This window comes from Pseudomyrmex gracilis, unplaced genomic scaffold, assembly GCF_002006095.1.
Source record: "Pseudomyrmex gracilis isolate BER0280 unplaced genomic scaffold, ASM200609v1 scaffold_142, whole genome shotgun sequence".
Lineage (NCBI taxonomy): Eukaryota > Metazoa > Arthropoda > Insecta > Hymenoptera > Formicidae > Pseudomyrmex > Pseudomyrmex gracilis.
In genome coordinates this window covers 26860-44648 of record NW_018020726.1, presented here as the reverse complement: position 1 = coordinate 44648, position 17789 = coordinate 26860, and the positions used below count along the sequence as shown (strand labels likewise).

Genomic DNA, 17789 nt, shown 5'->3' with positions numbered 1-17789 from the left:
GGTTAATTTGACTCAAAGAAATCATCACGTAAAAATGAAAAATAGAAGAAATTTACATATCTGGTCTATAATTAACAGCAGTTTTAATTAAGTAACTGTATCTCCTAATACACGCCATCTCTCGCGACTACCTGTTCCTGTTTCTTTCTTCTTTTTTTTTTATTTTTTATTACGGGTGTGGCACGAATATTTTCTCGTTGATATTTCGCGAGTAACGCCTAGACCTAAACCTAACCTAACGCAACCACATCGACAATTCTCTGATGACTTTTACGTCGTGGAGCGAACGTACGAGAAAGGCGAGAGAGGGTTGGAGAGGCCGCTATTTATGGGGGTTGCGCGTACTTCTGTCGGACGCACGCTTAATGTAAAGCCGGTCTTATCTTTTACGCGATTTAAGGGGCTTGTAACTGCACATAATCACGCAGCACGCGTTTCCTTCCCTCACCGGAATCCGTTGAAATGCCCGTTTCTTTTCACCCCTGGACTTAACCTTCGCTCCCGCGCGCAATCACTCCGCGGATACGCACGACCTTTTTATTACCTCTTTACACTTTCATGAGTCACGTTATGGAAATGTAATCCCGATGACAATTACATTCCCCAGTCGCATTTTTTACAAGCGCGAGAATTGACATAATCAGTTACAATGTAAAAAAATAAATAAATTAGCAAAACGTCTTTTACAATTTGTGCGCATTATCGTTCTCTCAATTCCGCTTAGACGTCGTGTTGTTGAACTACGCGCTGCGGTCGTTTATTCTCCCACGAGCGTTTACGGAAATTAGGCGACGTGCAATTTTGCGTTTTCGGGAATCGCGCGAAGGGAAATACAATATCACACTTCGCGCAACTCCCGGAAACTGGAACGACCTTCTCGGAAGACGTGTAAATGCGGACCACGAGCTACAACCAAACAAGAGACGTTAGCGGTCCGCAGGTACAAGCATAGACGTTTGTGCTTTAGTCCGGGATTAGCGATCTCGCGCGTAGAAAGGAGATGGAGGGTGAGTAGGAGGAGATTTGTGCGGTGAAATTTGCGCAGTCCGCGCTTAACAGCCGCGCGTTGACAGTTTGGTAATGGAGCCCGTGGAGTTCGGCGCAAGATTCAACACCGACGACGTCTGGTGTGGACGTATCTCGCCAGTCGATATTGCCTTTCGGCGACCTGAAAGACCTTTCTCCGTGTGTGTCGGTGCGCGCGGAAAACGCCCAAGGTGGTGGTGTGTCGCGAATACGGTGCGAGCTACATTCACGTCGAAAGCCACTTTGCCACGGCGAAGCGCGATGGCGGTGGTGGTTCGCGACGTACGTAAAGTGTGTGTGGTACAGGGCGTGTTATCGTCGCGGCACGCAATATCGCAACTTCTCTCGAACTACTAGAGTGAAATCAATCTTTTCTCTGCCTAATGACACGTACAGTCGACGCGAACAGCAAATTACAGCGGCATAAAATTGAATTTGCGAAGAAAATGCGATAATAATAAATTTTATTTTTTGATAATTTTATTTAATTTAACATACAAAGATGTTTTTTTTGGGTTTGAACCGCGTTAGTGTCATTTTTATACCGACGTTTCGTGAACATTACAGCTCACTTCATCAGGGTTTAAAGAGCAGCCTGATACTGGTATCTGTGGTAACAAACATCTTCGTTAATATTACACACCGCGAAAACATCAAATATCATTTAATTTAATTTGTTGGAAATAAAACCATAAATTTGAAACTACTCAGAGATACAGATTTTACTCTGGAAATAACACAGATGTTAGCTGCGTTTGCACCTTTTTCAGTAAAAATGTTCACACCAAAACATTAAAGTTTTCTCTTACGTCGTAAACGACCATAAATATTATATTGAGTTTTTTCTATATCCTGAAATAATCATAAATATTTAAACGCTCGTAAATTCTCGCAAAATAAAAAACTTTTGAATACGATCTCTGAAGGACCCTCAGCTCTTTGTCCCGATACGCACAATTTTCCGACAATAGACTGAACTACGGATATTTCACAGATTTCACAAAAAGATTTCACTCCTTTGTCGGCCAAATCAACCCTCACTACCTACAGTTAGCTCGTTATATATCTTAGGTCTTCTTAGGACATTTATAGTTTGCACAGGTTTTCTTTAGGACAAAATTCTCTTCTCACATCAAACTTCGTTCATATCAAAAATTTCGCAGCTCATTTTCTTATGTTGCAATGAAATATTTTAACATGCTGCCTAACTTCTATTCGCAACGAGAGCTTCTTTGTTGCAGGCTTTCGTACCGCCGCCGCCGCCTCAGTTATCAAAGATAACTTTTAACGCGTATCTCTTAACTTTTACTTCTGTCTCGTTCTAATTTATATCTCACGTTGCCAATTATGTTGTTTAATTTTATCTTACTCTGTTTATACCCGCCATTTATTTTTGTTTGTATTATTTGCCTCTATTATTTACATGGTTAGATTTAGAACAACTTCTAAGCTGCTGTCTCGACCTTTAAAGAGCTCTTTGTAATTACCAACCAATATTATTTGTAAATTATCTGTCTATGATCTTGTTAATACAGTTATTATTATTATTATTATTATTATTATTATTATTATTATTATTATTATTATTATCATCAAGCAAAACTATATTCACACACACACACAAAAACAAAGTTCTAAATCGAGTTTCGAATAACAAATTTGTTAATAACGTGTAAAATACTTCGTGTTCCACAATTTAAAAGAGAAGATATAAAGGGAACCGTGAAATCCTCTCTCGACTAGATTTTTTTGACGCGCGTTTTTAATTACGTTTGTACCTAGCAAAAACTAGATTTTTTTTTTTTTCGTTCGATTTAAGCGGGATCTATCGCTCGGCGGTAGCTCGCTTTTGATGGGATTTACGTGCGCAAATGCACTTCTATACGTCGGAGAATTCCGACTTTGCTGGACGCGCTACTGTCAGGTGCAACAAATCGGTCGATCCGATGCCCGAGGATTAAAACCTTTGATGCCGCTACTCGATGACACATCGCTTCGTGATTAGCACGCGGCTTATCGCGCGAGTCCGATAGAACTCGGCGATATTCTATCTATGAAGTTGCTAGACTATCAATATATATCGCGCTAACATATCGATGATGTCACTATGCATTTTTCTTCGATCTATTACGAAAGAGCTTTTATCACAACGGAGCTAAAATAGCTCAATAAAAGATAATGGGGATAATCATCGTGTTAGTCGCTTTAACTGATAATTAAATAATAACAGATGATGTGCTGCGCGATAATTGCAATCATTTCTAGTGGTCATTTTTCTTACCAGTCATAGTTCGAATTTTTACAACAAACATTTTATTTTCTAAGATGTCTAATTGAAAAAAGAAAAACTCCAAACTGTAACAATTGATGTAATTATTAATAAACCATCGGTGAAAAAACAAATCAATCTTAAATTCTCTAACGTAGGATCAATAAGATAAGGGAAAAATAAGATTTACAAAGTAAAGAAATTTTTCGGTTTGTTGTCGCGATTGATTTGTCTTCTGCGATCAATCTGTAGTAGAGAAACCACCTAAGTAGTAGCTGATCTCGAGAATGATCGATGATCTTTTTTCGTGAAACACGAATTTAGCCTATTTGTATATTTCGAATCGAAAAGAAAAAGCATTGTGAAACGCTATACAGAGCTGCTTGTGAACGAATATTCGCACAGTGGGGTTTCTCGGACACTTCGATTCTCACGAAAATAACGTTTTTCGCCCGGTAGGTCCTGCCGAAGAAAGGAAAGGAAAGCAGAGGAGTATGGTGGGCGATGTCGATGACCGAGAAACGTCGCGAACACATACTCGACCTCGTGAATCGACCATTCATTTTTGCGACTTTTCCCTCGTCCTCTCGTCTGTATCCCACGGGAATTCGAAATCGCAGATTGCCGTTAGAGAGACTCAAAGAGAGAGAGAGAGAGAGAGAAAGAAACTGGAGGAAAGAGAGAAGAGATGAAGACGGAGAGAAAAAGAGAGAGAGAAAGGCGAACGGGGTAACCTGGCCAAAGGATGCAAAACTTCCGAAAAGGAGCACCAGGAAAGCGTGAAGTGCGCCAATCACGAGGCCGTTATTGGCGGCAATTATGATAATAGCATACCTCGAGCGCGAGAGCGGTGCGCTGAGCTCGCGCGCGCACACACACGCTCTTATACGGGGTGTCCGGCGATTATTCGCTGCGTTCTTCCCCGATAGCTCGTTGGACGAGTCGAGTATCGCTTTCAATAAAACCCAAATAAAATAATTGCGTTTGATACTGAAAATTCAAACAGTGAATTTTTGAAAAACTTTTGTAATAGAAAATATAAATAAATTATATGAGTTTGCGTAATAAATAAAATTGACTTAACCAGAACAGTTTCGATGTCCACTCAATATAAAAACGTAAAAAATATATAAGGACAAGTAGTCCGTTTCGTAATTACACGAAAGCGACGCGGTTTCGGCGGGGGCCACCCGGTGTACACGCCGCGGCATCGAGAGAAGAAGAGCGCCGTAGGCTCGCGAAATACCGGTCTCTATTAATCATGTAAACGATTTATCGCGGGTAGAAATATTACTGGCTGCGATAATTACGCGCAAATTATGCTTACAAAAAACCATGGAACATGTGATCGTCGCGCAACGAGCGAGGGTAGCGAGGATTTCCGCGCGCTTTCACGCGAATGAACCGCTTTTTTATTTTTTGTTAAAGGTGAGAGATTAGGCGGGCGAGCCTTTTATTTGCACCTTCCTCCCCGTTACGGACCGATAAACCCGCAAACGAATAGATTAGGAACACACACGCTACAAAACAACCGTAGATAAAACGTAATCGCGAGGGGGATCGTCGAGCGGCAAGTTTTGCCATTCGGCGGAAAGAAGTCTATAAATTGACGGCGGCAGTATTTCTCAATTACCGTCGACTACGATTTCTATTCCGTGGTTTTCCGCCGCGAATGGAGAAACTTACTTTAGGAACGCCATTTCCGTTTCCGCAAATGCAAGATTTTTCTTTCGCAGTAGAAAACAAAGTGCGATATATTTTGAACTGCGAGTGTTGGTAACACGCAAGTTTCGGCACAAAAATTGTTTTAATTCGAGTTGCGCGCTTTTGTGCGCGCGTCCACAAGTAAAAGCGACATCCACACGGTATATATCACAGGCAGCGGCGAGGATGCGCACGCGGATAATCGCGGACTTCACGAAATCTTGCAGCGGGCATCCAGCACCGAGTTAATTACACGTCACGTACTATCGCGAATAGTTTCGTGCTTCTAATTGGACACGTGTAGTTATTTGCTCGGCCGCTCTACGTACGTCCGCCGCTACAAAGTGTACACGTACACGCACGCGAGAGTTTGCCGGGCCGAGTTGGCGCGGTCTTCTCTACATGTACGAGCCTATAGACGCTCCATAAAAGCGCGCGGACACCATAACTTCGCGGACACGCCACCCACGCGTACGTCGATAAAAGAGAAAGCGAGACAGAACGAGTGAGAACGAGAGAGAGAGAAACAGAGAGAGTGTGAGACGAAGTGCCCCAGTGTGCACGCGTGGTGTGCACACGAGCTGCGTACAAACTAGCCTGCGTACACACGTATATACGCACGCACATTCGTATCGGAATCGATCGCAGCTAACCCCTTCAAAGTCGCAGCGAAAGGTTTCGCATTAGATATGCAGAAACGCGTGCACCGTCGCTTACCGCGGTTTACCGGGCGATTTAGCGATCCTTGGGATCGCTTGCGGTATAAGACGGCTAATTAATTGAGCCGTTTGCCCCGCACGCGTCGATTTGCGTAACGAAAACGAGAGCGCCGTATCGTTGAGAGATCGGGGCACAAACGAGAGGAAACGAGATCGGACGGTGCGGAAGAATTTTTGATACGACTTGCATCGCTTCAAGTTAATATTGTTCCGCAAAACGTTAAATTGCTCCTTTCATACGGATTCGCGTAGTTCAATATTTTGCGGAATTAATTCCGCGAAGAAAAAAAAATGGTTAAAACTTGGGGGGGAAAAGTTGTAAAAGTAATGTAAAAGTTTTTATATTATCTGGAATATAAATCTCTCTCCCTCTCTTCCTCGACTTAATCTCGCGTTCCTACCTATCTACCGGGTGAAAATTGTAATAAAAGCGACGAATGCAAGAAATATCAAGCAAACATAAAAATAGCGTGTATGTTAAAAATGTAAATGCGCCCGATGTAAAAATACACCCGCGCAACCTAAGAGATTGATCTATCGCACGACATATCTTGTACAACCCTTCAGCGCGATGCCGCATGTACACGCGCTGCTGCATGTGTAAATTTCTGTGTAGAACGTAAGCTTTTCAACACCAAATCGGTCAAGGACGGACAAATATTCCGCATCCCAGGCAACAATGCAACGCGACACATGCAACAATAATATTTTCCTGCACTATAAATATTGCGTAGCTTCTATTTTTTTTTTTTTTTTTTTTTTTTCATCGATACGCGTCCCTTTCTCTTTACCCCCGTTCCACACATTTTTTTAAAAATAAAACAGTCAATTGTACTCGTAACAATCTATAAAAACATCAAAGTTTCGCTAATTGATAAAATATTTCAAATTCGCGCAACGAAATAATTTTTTATCGAATAATTTAATCACTATTTACGAATCACGCGAAATAGTCGTGCGCACACCGGTTTAAAAAAAAAAAAAAAAATGTTGTAGTGCGGATATTAAATTGTATAATTTGTAGCGCCATGTAACATCGAAGCGTTACTTTTCCTCATTACACTGCCACTGACAATATTGATCGTTCGAGGCGCTTCGATAAACAGCGAAAAAGTTGCTCGCAAAGAAGATAAGCTATCACGGTAATAACTCTAAGTGGCGCAACGACGACGAATAAAATTTCGATAACGCCGCGACTACGCCGTGACTACCCGCGTTAAACGGCGTATGTAATGCGATGCGGTGGATCGTTAAGATTTTCTTGTTGTAATCCGCGCGAAAATAAGCACACGCGGCGTGGCGGAACAATCGTCACTGTTATCGCCCGCTGATTAGGATAATTATTTTATAAGTCGTGTATTTTTCGCGAATCGATTTCTCGACATTTCAGTCGTGTTTAATCACGCCATAATTTAGCATAAAATTCTGAATGACTATTCCCTCTCACACATGTACACACAGTAATTTCTATAAAATTATAAACGTATTTATCTTTATATACAACACACAAAGTGTTTGTACTTCATAACATAAATTTCGAGAGGGAGTAATAAAATGGATATTTGTAATAAAAAATTATTTTTATTACGAAGATCCATTTCGACCTGACAAGACATCACAATTTGAAAGAAATGTACATATACGCTAATGGAATCGCATAAAGATAGAATAATATATCGCCAACCGACACACATCTTCCTTCCTTTCCTTCGAGCTTTCTTTTCCTCCTTTTTCATTATTATCGCGACGTATTACTGCACACGTCCGCAACGCGGCGGTTTTCTCGCGCGCGCATGCAGGGCGAGTACATTTTTCTAAAACACCATAAATCATCCAGCCGTCCATCATCTCATAACGCCAAGCTACAAATTACACGACCGGCAACGGGAGAAACTACGTACGATATCGACTGCAATAATGCGAATGCGGAGCAACAACGTGCCGCGCGCGAGCGCGAAAAGTATTCCCCCGATCCGCCGTGATCATGGGAATTGATCGGAGCGGAGATGTTCTTCATAGCCCCGGTCTGTAATTTTACGGAAACTTCCGCGATATTCGGTGCGCGCGAGCGCTTTTCCTCTCCGCGCACGCGCTTTTCCCTATTCCCGATCCGACGCGTAACGATTAACAATATTCTCTCGCGCGCGCGACGAGACGATTATTCTCGACACAAAGTACACAGTCATTAACGTTCGCGCGAATTTTACAACGCACTATGTACTTTTGATTTCTCGCTAAAGTTTGCCAAAACAAGACGAAGGTTTGCCTATTCGCGAAAGAACAGAAGCTTTGCAGATTTGTTTATCAGCGGAATGTCAATAACGTTTATTTTTTCTCCGCTTCTCATATACAATCTTAAAACAATGAACCTGCTCTCTCCGGTGTTCCCATGAAGATAGCGAGAGCAAAGAAGGAGGGAAAAGGGCGGCAATTACGCGTAATTCGCAGGTGTTGTGAGAGAATGGCGGTCGCTGAATGTGTTTTCGACCTTAATCGCGGCAATTTTTCTGCCATTACTAAGTTTATCGGCACAAGTTCTTGTTTCGCTCGACACGACCGGTGTGCTCGATTTTTTTATTCTTAGGTTTTGAATTTTTTTTTTCCTACGTCGTACCTACTTTCGATCTTGAGTCGACCCGACTAAAGAATAGAAAAGACGCGCAAGAAATAACCGCTGTGGCGTCGTTGCACTCATTAATCTCGAGAGCAAAAGAAGATCCGTTGCACGGTAAACCCGCTACTAAGAACGGTAATCCGATAGGAGAGGCTATTACATCGCAGATACAATTTTCATCTATTTACTTAGCCGTTTACATGTTGATAGCTCCGGGAGAAAACGTCCGGTAGAAATTTCTTATCCATCGTTTTACAAGAAATAAGATTTTATACATCTCACGCAATTATTATCCTATAAAATGAAACTTTTTTATCTCATAAGTAATATTTAATACTAAGATATTCAAAATACATACGATGAATATTTGTATTCCGTGCAAAACACAAAACCATTTTTGCTCGCGCAGTTTAATAATGAAATATATTGCGCGAAAATAGATGTAAAAAAAAAAAAAAATAGATACATATATAAAAACCCATCCAATGTGTTTCAAAAGTAATCTCTGGAAAAGTATTCAAATATTTACAATTTTTTAAAGTAGATTCGCAAATTGTATGCACGTTTTCAAAAAAAGTGATCAAAATAAATACTGAAATACTGTAATAACATGCGAATAAAAACAAATATAAAAGAAGCGCTACAAATTCCTGCCAATTTATGTCGACAATTACTCAAAAAGTTTTTAATTTGTTAACAATACATACGCACAAGATATACTCGCGCGAGCACGCAAAGATATACTTTCCAAGTTGCTTCGATGAATTATACCGTAAACTTATTTCTCGAAGAAGCCGATTAGGTCGTTCTTTTTTTTTTTTTTTTGTTTTTTTTTTAATTAATCCTCTATTTTTTTATCCGCTATCGAGGGAGTCGTGTGTCAGGATGATATTAAAACGCTATCCGTTTCCCGGGCAATGAAGTAAATATGTCGAAGACGATGTAGAAATACGATCGGCCGGGTACCACGTTCAGGTATTTCCCGTTTCCCCATATATCTTCGCCACCTGCACCCGTTTCTCAACTTTTTCATCGGCATGTCCTCTGCATGTTTCATAAGGACCCCTCGCGCAAAAGGTGTAAAAACCGGGATCGGCAATGTGCGTTCGAGGAGAAATGAAGCGATAAAGTAAAACTCGTCATGTGTGACATCCGCGCGCGACGCAAAATTATCGGCGAAAAATAATCGAAGATCAAAACGCGACGCAATAGTTAATGAACGAAGTAGACGTGTTAATTCAAAAAAAAAAAAAAAAATCGAACGTCAAGTTCTATCTTATTCTTCAGTAAATGAATTATTTCTGCTAAGATGAATGCTATTCTCATCGCTTTAATTAGAGTTGCGCCGAAGCGCCGTCGCACTTGTTGTTTCTTTTTTTATATATATATATGTATATATACACTCGGGGGACTGCGGATGATGCATTGCTTCGAATGAAATATTAATTAGGAGTCGTCGCATTGTGTGCCAAACTATTCTCTCCTTTATACGAAAATATTCATTATGATTCATTAGTAGCGCCCTGTGTGTTTCCCGGCGTATTATTTATCATCCGCATCTCTCTCGCCAACCGACATTAATTAACGAAAGCCGCATTAACGTTCGAAAGAGAGTGAACCGAACAGCCCGCGAACGGCATGATGTTTTCCGCGCAGCGCAAGAAATTTTCGACGGATCCGTGAAAAAGGAGCTAGGATAGGCGCGTCAGTGGCTTTGTTCCCGCGACTTCTTTGTTCGCGAACTAGAGGTAACTAGTTTTTCTCGTCATACAAAAGAAAAAAAAACTCATCTTCTCTCACCGACTAAATTATCGTTTACAAAAATAAGTTGGAGAGTCCATCAATCTCGAGATGAATGGTTCTTTCTCGCGGCTACCGTCGTTGCCGCGCGCGCCGATAGTCTGGGATCATCGATTGCGTTTATTTCTCAAAGCGTTGCGCGCGCGCGCGCGCGCGTGTTGCACCGAGCGCGCGCCGTTCGCCCCGCGCTCGCGGTCAATTATTATCGACTACGAGGTTTCCGACGAGCGGGAATGACCCTGCGCTTTTTCTCGCACATCATACAAACGTATGCCATATGGCATGTGCGTGTCTCCGCGTCCCCCTTCTCTTTTCGCGGGATTAATGATATATATCGGGCAAGGGCGAAAAACACTTGAGGAACATTTATTCCGACGCTCGTTTCTCCCGTCCGTCGCGAAAACTATCGTGAAATCGTTTCCGCGAGTTTTCCCGACAGAACTCAATCGAGATGACAGATGACTCCGGTAAGGAGGCAGCGAACTCCGGAGGATGCATAATGCAATTTTCGACGACAAAACCTGACGCTGACTCAACAACACTCGTTAAACGAATTACGTGTGTCGCAATTGTGTGTGGAAAACAAAAAATTTCAACTCCGAGAAATCCGACAAAAAAAAGTACACCAAGCAAATGAAGTACCTGAAAATGCAGTCGCACGACACAACGAGACGAATGTCGTGTCGTCCGTTATGTAGTATTGTACCCCCGACAATTAGTCGGGGGCATTAAGAGGCGGCCGGTGTCGGAATGACGTCGACAAGTCGTAAAGTGTTACGCAAGTGTTCCGAGTGCGTAGCGGATGACAACGCAACGGAACGAAGCTCTCTCTCTCTCTCTCTCTAATCGCTCCGCGCCCACCCGATATTGATATAAATGAATCACCGGGCGCTCCCTTCTCGACTCCTCGATCACCGAACGCCGAAATTTCGTGCGACTTCGTTCCCGAAGTTCGGTTGCGCGACGACGGCGACGACGGCGACGACGACGGCAGCGGTAACTCATTCGGCTCGCGATGTTCCCTTAAGTTTCGTCGCGAAGTTCAACGTTGATCCGCCCGCACCGCACATATATATATATATATACACACACACACGCCGCGCACGAAATTATATCAGGCCCGATTGTAGATTTCCGCAATGTTAATCAGACTCGAGTTTGTCTTTTCAACCTCGCAAAACTTGGCGTTTATGAGACGTTTCCTAATTGCTTTTAGATTTGCGTGTATACGCACACGTTGTGTTTCTTCGTTTCTACGCTCGAAGGTTACGCAAAGAAAATTCTCAAAATAACTTGTTTGTGGAAGATTTTTCCGATGCTATCGACAATCGATACGATATATTATCCCAGATCAACGAGTCGCAAGCGAGCAAAACCGATTGGTTAATCGCGGAAATTTCTCGCGCGAACGAGGTTTTAGTTTTTTTACTTCAAAAAAAAAAAAAATAAATAAAAATAATAGACAATCGGATAAGTGGAACCTTTCCTAATGCGAGAGACATTCTTTCGATATATCGTTGTCAAACCTGCGAGCTGACAAACTGGAACGGGGAATTACTTACGAGCCAACTGATGGTCGCAAGCGCGTGGACCTTGGTGTAAACAGACTAGTTTGTATTCTCGGAGCAACGTGCACGCGCGCTTTGAGCATTGACTTGTAAAACGAGACCAAACAGGGAGGTCTTCCCGCGGGACACGTCAAAGCGAGCCTTCCGTCGCTCCCGGTAATCTTTGGCTTAATGACACGACATTCGCGTCGTCTCACGAATTATCCTTAGAAATTCAAAGCGGGCCGCCAGTCTCACAAATTTAACTCCTTTCTCCCAAATATGTATATATACGTATTACATATACACGCGAGTTTAGTTCTTCGCAGTTTCTGTGCAATCTGGATCCTTTCAAACCAAAGTTCATTTTTAAACACAAAAAGTGTGTCTCTCTTTCTGACATATATAAACTACGTTTGACATACTTCCTTCGCGAATAGTATTATTCATAAAAAAAAAAACTATGATCTATCCCGTGTATCTCGGTCTTGTTCTGTTCGCATCGGCGTTTGGAGTTAGTTCACGTTCAAGTTTGTCTCAAATATTGAAGAATGTCAGCGTTTTGTAATTGAAAAACATGTCGATTCAAACATTACAACGTGTAATCTTGCGATTAATATATTTTTTCTATGTATATTCTCCTGACGCTGAAAATAGCTTGAAATAAAACATTGATACATCGCGAGATTTTTATTTATTGTTGTTTCTCTGCACATTTCTATCCCGGTATGAGTTTAGTCTCCGCGCGAACGAATGCGCCGCGTCTGACTTTTCGACTCGTGAATAAATAACAAAACGACAACAACTCGATCGGCATGACGATTTAAACTCGACAGTCGCGCGTCTTGAGAATCTCCTTGAGAGCAAGGATGCCGGCTCGCGTTGTTAAACCGTATGTAGGGATTATTAACCAGCCGCGGTGACATGCACTTCGTTGTTAACCGTGCGCTCGCGGAATGAAACGCGCGTTTCCACCGCTGCGAGCATCGTAGTTTAATAACAAGTTCTAATTAGAAGCTGTCATCGTGATAATGTTTCCGCTAAATCACGATATTGTAATTGGCTGTAAAGTGAGACGGGAGCGAGAGAACTCAAGAACGAGGCGCGATACGACCTTCTCTCTCTGTACGCGTCACTTCGTTCTCCCTCCCGTTTTCATTGGTGACAAATCGAATTTTGCGAGCGACGCGAGGAGTCGCTGATTGAAAATCAAAGGCCGCATTTCCGCCACCGAGATTTCCCACTGTTCGCAAACGCCGTGACGAAAACGGAAGGATTTGTTCAACGCGCAGAAAGTAAATCCCGTAGTAACACACTCGGATTAGAATTGATTTCGATTTCTGCATTGTAAATTTGTGAAGAAATCACCGATGGAAAATCGAGGACTGTATTATCCGCATTTAAAAATTGACTTTTTTTTCTTCTTCTTGCATTTTCGTCGTTTTTTTTCAGCGCGGATACGCGCGTCTATCGCGCGCTTGTGACACGTGAACACATTACGACAACGTTTTGCAATATTTACACTTCTCGTTCGAGACGAATTTTTACTCCGATGCAAACACACAAACGAAACGTTCCGCGAGATTGCATTCTCACGTCGAACACAATCGAGCATCAGCATCTTTCGATTCGCGCTCATTTGTCAATTTTAAAGTTAATATTGTCATTTGTTCGTTCATTTTGTTCCGTCCAATCGCGGCGACATCTGATCCGACACTTTTTAAGCAACCACGAGTTTGTAGTTTAAAGTGTTCACATTTTCTAAAAAAAAAAACTCAAACATATCTCACAAATCAGTCGAATTATTGTGTTGCACAAGAATTTCAAGTGCACACTACTTTTCATCCGGTCCATTTGTATATCTAATCTCTCGCTGTTAGGACGTCTAAAATAATCACGGAACAAAGAGAGATAATCGTATCTCTTCGTCGACCACGTCAGATTCAACATTGGTTTTCCGAATGTTCATCTTCGCTGTCATCGATATTTTTCACGAAAGAGAGTCTCTCTCTTCCATTTTAAAAACGCGTAAATTCGCACAACGACTTTGCCGTGCGCCGTAGTACCCCATTCCGCAGTCCGCGCGCACAAAATCGACTATCATATTTCCGCGATGCGACGAATTAAAAAAATTTGCTCCTTTCCCATTTTCGCGGATAAATTGAAACGCACGATACTGGTTCTCTCGGTAGAGAAGGGAAAAAAAAAGTAAAACGACTAAGTCCTCGATCATGTTCCGACGATTCTATGAATTTCAGAATTTGCAGTTCTCCACACACATTTTCTGCTTATTACAAACCTATACCGTTACCTAAACTATTCGTACACGTCACACGGTGAAACGTAAGAGAGTATATATGTTCGTACTTGGTCGCGGTAAAAAGGATCGAATCGATGATCGCGGCTTACGTAAACGAACAAAAAAAAATTTGATATTTTCTGGTGATTACATTCGTCGTTGTGAACTTTTTTTTTTAACACAACGTCCCCAAATATATGAATCAACATAAATTAATCACAGTTTTTGACCGACAAGAGCCGTCAACAGTTTGATAGATTTTTTGCTGATAAATTATCGATGTGCGCGTTAATTTTTAAGTCGCAGAAAGAAAATTGGCGAAAAAAAGTTCCCGTCACACAACGTCGATAGATTATTTTTCAACGACCCGATTTAACGGTTAAAACTGTTTAAAATCACCGTCATTTCGTCTATCGCCTTAAAACCGATTTGCAAAAATCCTATTTTTCGCACTTCTAGCGCATTTTTTTTGGCACGTAAATTGACACGCGCGTTTAACGCGCGGGTTCGTTGTTTGACGCGAACGTTTATAATCTCCGTTCAAAAGAACATGTTAAAACCCCGGTCGATCATGTTTGCACTATGGACTAAACGAAAATATAACGTGTTTTTCATGATTTTCTATGCGCGCCGTTACACCTGTCGTTATCTAAATCTATCGCGTATCGCGATCGGAATTAAATGAGCGCCCGTTTTCATTCTGCCGCGCGCAAAAAAAAAAGCCGTAAAATCAATAATCGTGTTTTCGCGATCGGACGAGTTCGAAAATTTGCTCTTTCGCAGCCTCGCCGCAAATTTATACACCGCGCGATCGCGGGGGAGAATAGTCGTCGCTTGTTATTCCGTTCGTCCATTTATTTCCGTGCGCCGACAACGCTCTCGTAATAATACGCGCGGCACACTTCATTCATCGCGATTATCCGACACCTTCGAGGTCTATAACAAATAATTGGAACGTCAAATCCGAGTTCCGCGATAAAAAAAAAAAAAGAAAAAAAGAAAAAAGCCGAAGGAAACATCCGCGGAAACTTGATCGTTGCACCCGCGTAAAATTTGTTTCGAAAACACGAAAATTTGTTTGCGCTACGTTTTCATTGCCGATTAAATTTTCACTTTTCCCCCCTTCTTCCCAATCACTGATTAAATCAATACAAATTAATTTATCATCCCAATCGTCATGCGTGATTGATTATGCACTGATTTTTGGAGCATGAAATTTACATCGCAAATGCGGATAAATAATAATTTCATCGCTGCGTCTCCGCGCGCGTGTCGATATAATAAAGAAGACACAAGATTTTCACCAATCAAGAACACGGAAATCGCTCGTTATTCGCACAATACATGTCACAATATAAAACCGAATTTCCTCGATTTTCCATCAGCGTGATTTTCAATCCCTTCCCCGCACTTTGTTTTCCAAAACACTGCGCCAAGTGATATCGGCGAAATATTTTTCACTTCGACTCGTCACCAAATTTTGATTTCCGCACACGCGAGTAGATCGAAAATCGCACTATGCAACACACATCGGGACGGTTGTACTTCCGCGGTCAAGCGGCTCGAAAAACGGTATCGTCGCTCCGAAACGAAAGCACCCGGAGTTGACGAACTAATTTCCTCCCCTTTCCCCCGCCCCGCCGTCCCAACCGACGCACTTCGATTCCGAACACCGCTTTCGCATTTTCCACTCTCATCACAGATCCACGGGATACGTGAAAATTTCGCATCAAGCGAGAGCTATTCGATAAACCGCTGCATTTCGTTCCCGTCGCTCCGAGCGACGGAGCTCGTTTTAATCTCGATCCCGGGCGTCGTTCTCTCGGATGCAGAGTCGCGCGTGTATCTCGAAAACCGAATACTGCTCGCGTATCCCGAGAAACTTGTTGTTTTCCGGATGAAAGTTTGGAAAACAGAAAACAGATTCGCGGAAGTACATACCGACCGATAGTTGACGGAATACCGTTGACGGTACTTACGAGATAGTGGATGAGGAGACCGATGGGATCGTAGCACATCGCACACAAAACCGGAGGAACCGAAACAGAACCAAGAGCGTCACTGTCACACCGAAACACACTGGCGAGGTCCGAGCCTCGTTGTTGTTGTTGTTGTATTCCCGTTGAGATTCCCGGGAACTCGAACGATGCCGAGACAGCAGGTATATAAGCACACACCCCGGTTGTGAGCAACTCTGGTCCGTCGCTGCACGTCCTGCCGACGGACGGCAGCTATGTTCAGCTGCGTTGCTCCCCGTACGGGGCCCTTTTCTCTGTCAAGTTTTCCGTCCAAAACAATTTTGCTTGTCGTTAAATTTCCACTCAAGGATCCCGTACAAAATATCGAATCACGCCGCGATCACGATTTACAAACGTATCACACTCCGCGGAATCGTGCGATCGTAGATATCTGTTAAGTTTCACACTTTAAGTTACACACTGAACGTAGCTGCGCGCGTTGAGCGCTGCCTCGTCACGGTTTACCCTGTCGTACAATAGTTGTTGTAAGTCTCCATGGCGAGGAGAGTCGCGGCGAGACGAACTGCAACGAGTTGACCCAACGACCGGCGGCGAGGATAACAGCAGACCGAGTGACACCCGTCGCGGCGGTTACGGTAGGGACGGGAACACGTAACGACTCATCCTCCACGACGGCGACCGAGAGACTGAGCAAGCGCAGGGGGTGCGAGAGCACCTATCCCCACTACGCCTGCCGAGCGGCGGCGGCGGCTTTCCCCACTACCGAGCGCGCGCTCGGCTCCGGTCGGTTCCCCTCGTCCCGCTCCGACTCGAGCTTCGAACCCGGCGCGCTGCGTCCCTCGCCCCACGACAACTTCAAGCCGCTCGGTGATGCTCTTTCTTCTCGCGTTTGCGGTATCGCGCGTTTTCCTTCTATTCTATCTCGCCCGTGTAAACGCGTTACGCGAAATTTTCGTCGCGGCTGACTCGGAAGTTGCATCGTTCACTGTATTCACGCAGAAGTTCGAATATCTTGTAGTAAATAAGTCCAACGCAACGGGATTTGTGCGATCGCGAAGATTTCTCACAATTCCGGTCCGCCTCGAACGGAAAGAATCGATTAATCTAAGCGGGAACGGCGGAAATGGAACACGAATCTTTTAGAGATAAGAAAATTCTAATCTTGTACACTGGTGATCTACACATATACATATATTAAAACACATTCCGAAATCTTATAATACTTATTAGTTTGCTCTTATACGAAACGTTAGCGTTTTATATCATAAACCATATACAAATATAATACGCGCGCGTACACACACACGTACGCCATTCACATACATTGCAGTAGATTCAACATGGCCGTCGCGCTCTTTTAACGTTAACTGTTATTGAAACTTAAAAGATAGCAATCTGGAAGTTGCGATAAAGTTAGAAATTGCACAATACCGCGAAGTTCGGAATATCGTTCTCGGCGAAATGACTGCATTCATAGTTACCGATATATCGCGCTTCGGGAGAGTGTATAATAGTCGCGGTTCTCGGCATTCAATGATTCGGTATCACATATCTACGCGATTTGCAACGCTTGGATTCGTGTCAGCTAGCTTTCGCCCGTTGAACTCCGCTTTCTCTAACTCGATCTCTGAAGAGATGACGTAAGTTTTGCAATTCTTATCACACTTTTTATCGCTGCACTTTCTACGTACGTGTACGTGAGAAAATTAACGATAACTTCGATGACTCTTTGTTTGCAGGAACGACTACAAGGTCACGACGCTCGAAAATCGGACAAACAAATTCGAACGACGTCATTCGTTGTTGTGCTGTCGGTTCGATATTTTTATCAT

At 42.9% G+C, this 17789-nt stretch overlaps 1 protein-coding gene across 5 annotated transcripts in view; it reads right to left on the bottom strand.

Annotated features, from left to right (window-relative positions):
• The window catches only part of LOC109857050 (latrophilin Cirl-like), a 304697-nt gene extending 288075 nt beyond the window's left edge, over positions 1-16622 (bottom strand). For all 5 annotated transcript variants that reach the window (XM_020432952.1, XM_020432957.1, XM_020432956.1 and 2 more), the window contains exon 1: positions 15958-16622. The gene's annotated coding sequence lies outside the window, so the exon portion shown is untranslated. The remainder of the gene's footprint in view (positions 1-15957) is intronic.
• Between the last annotated feature and the right edge of the window lie 1167 nt (positions 16623-17789).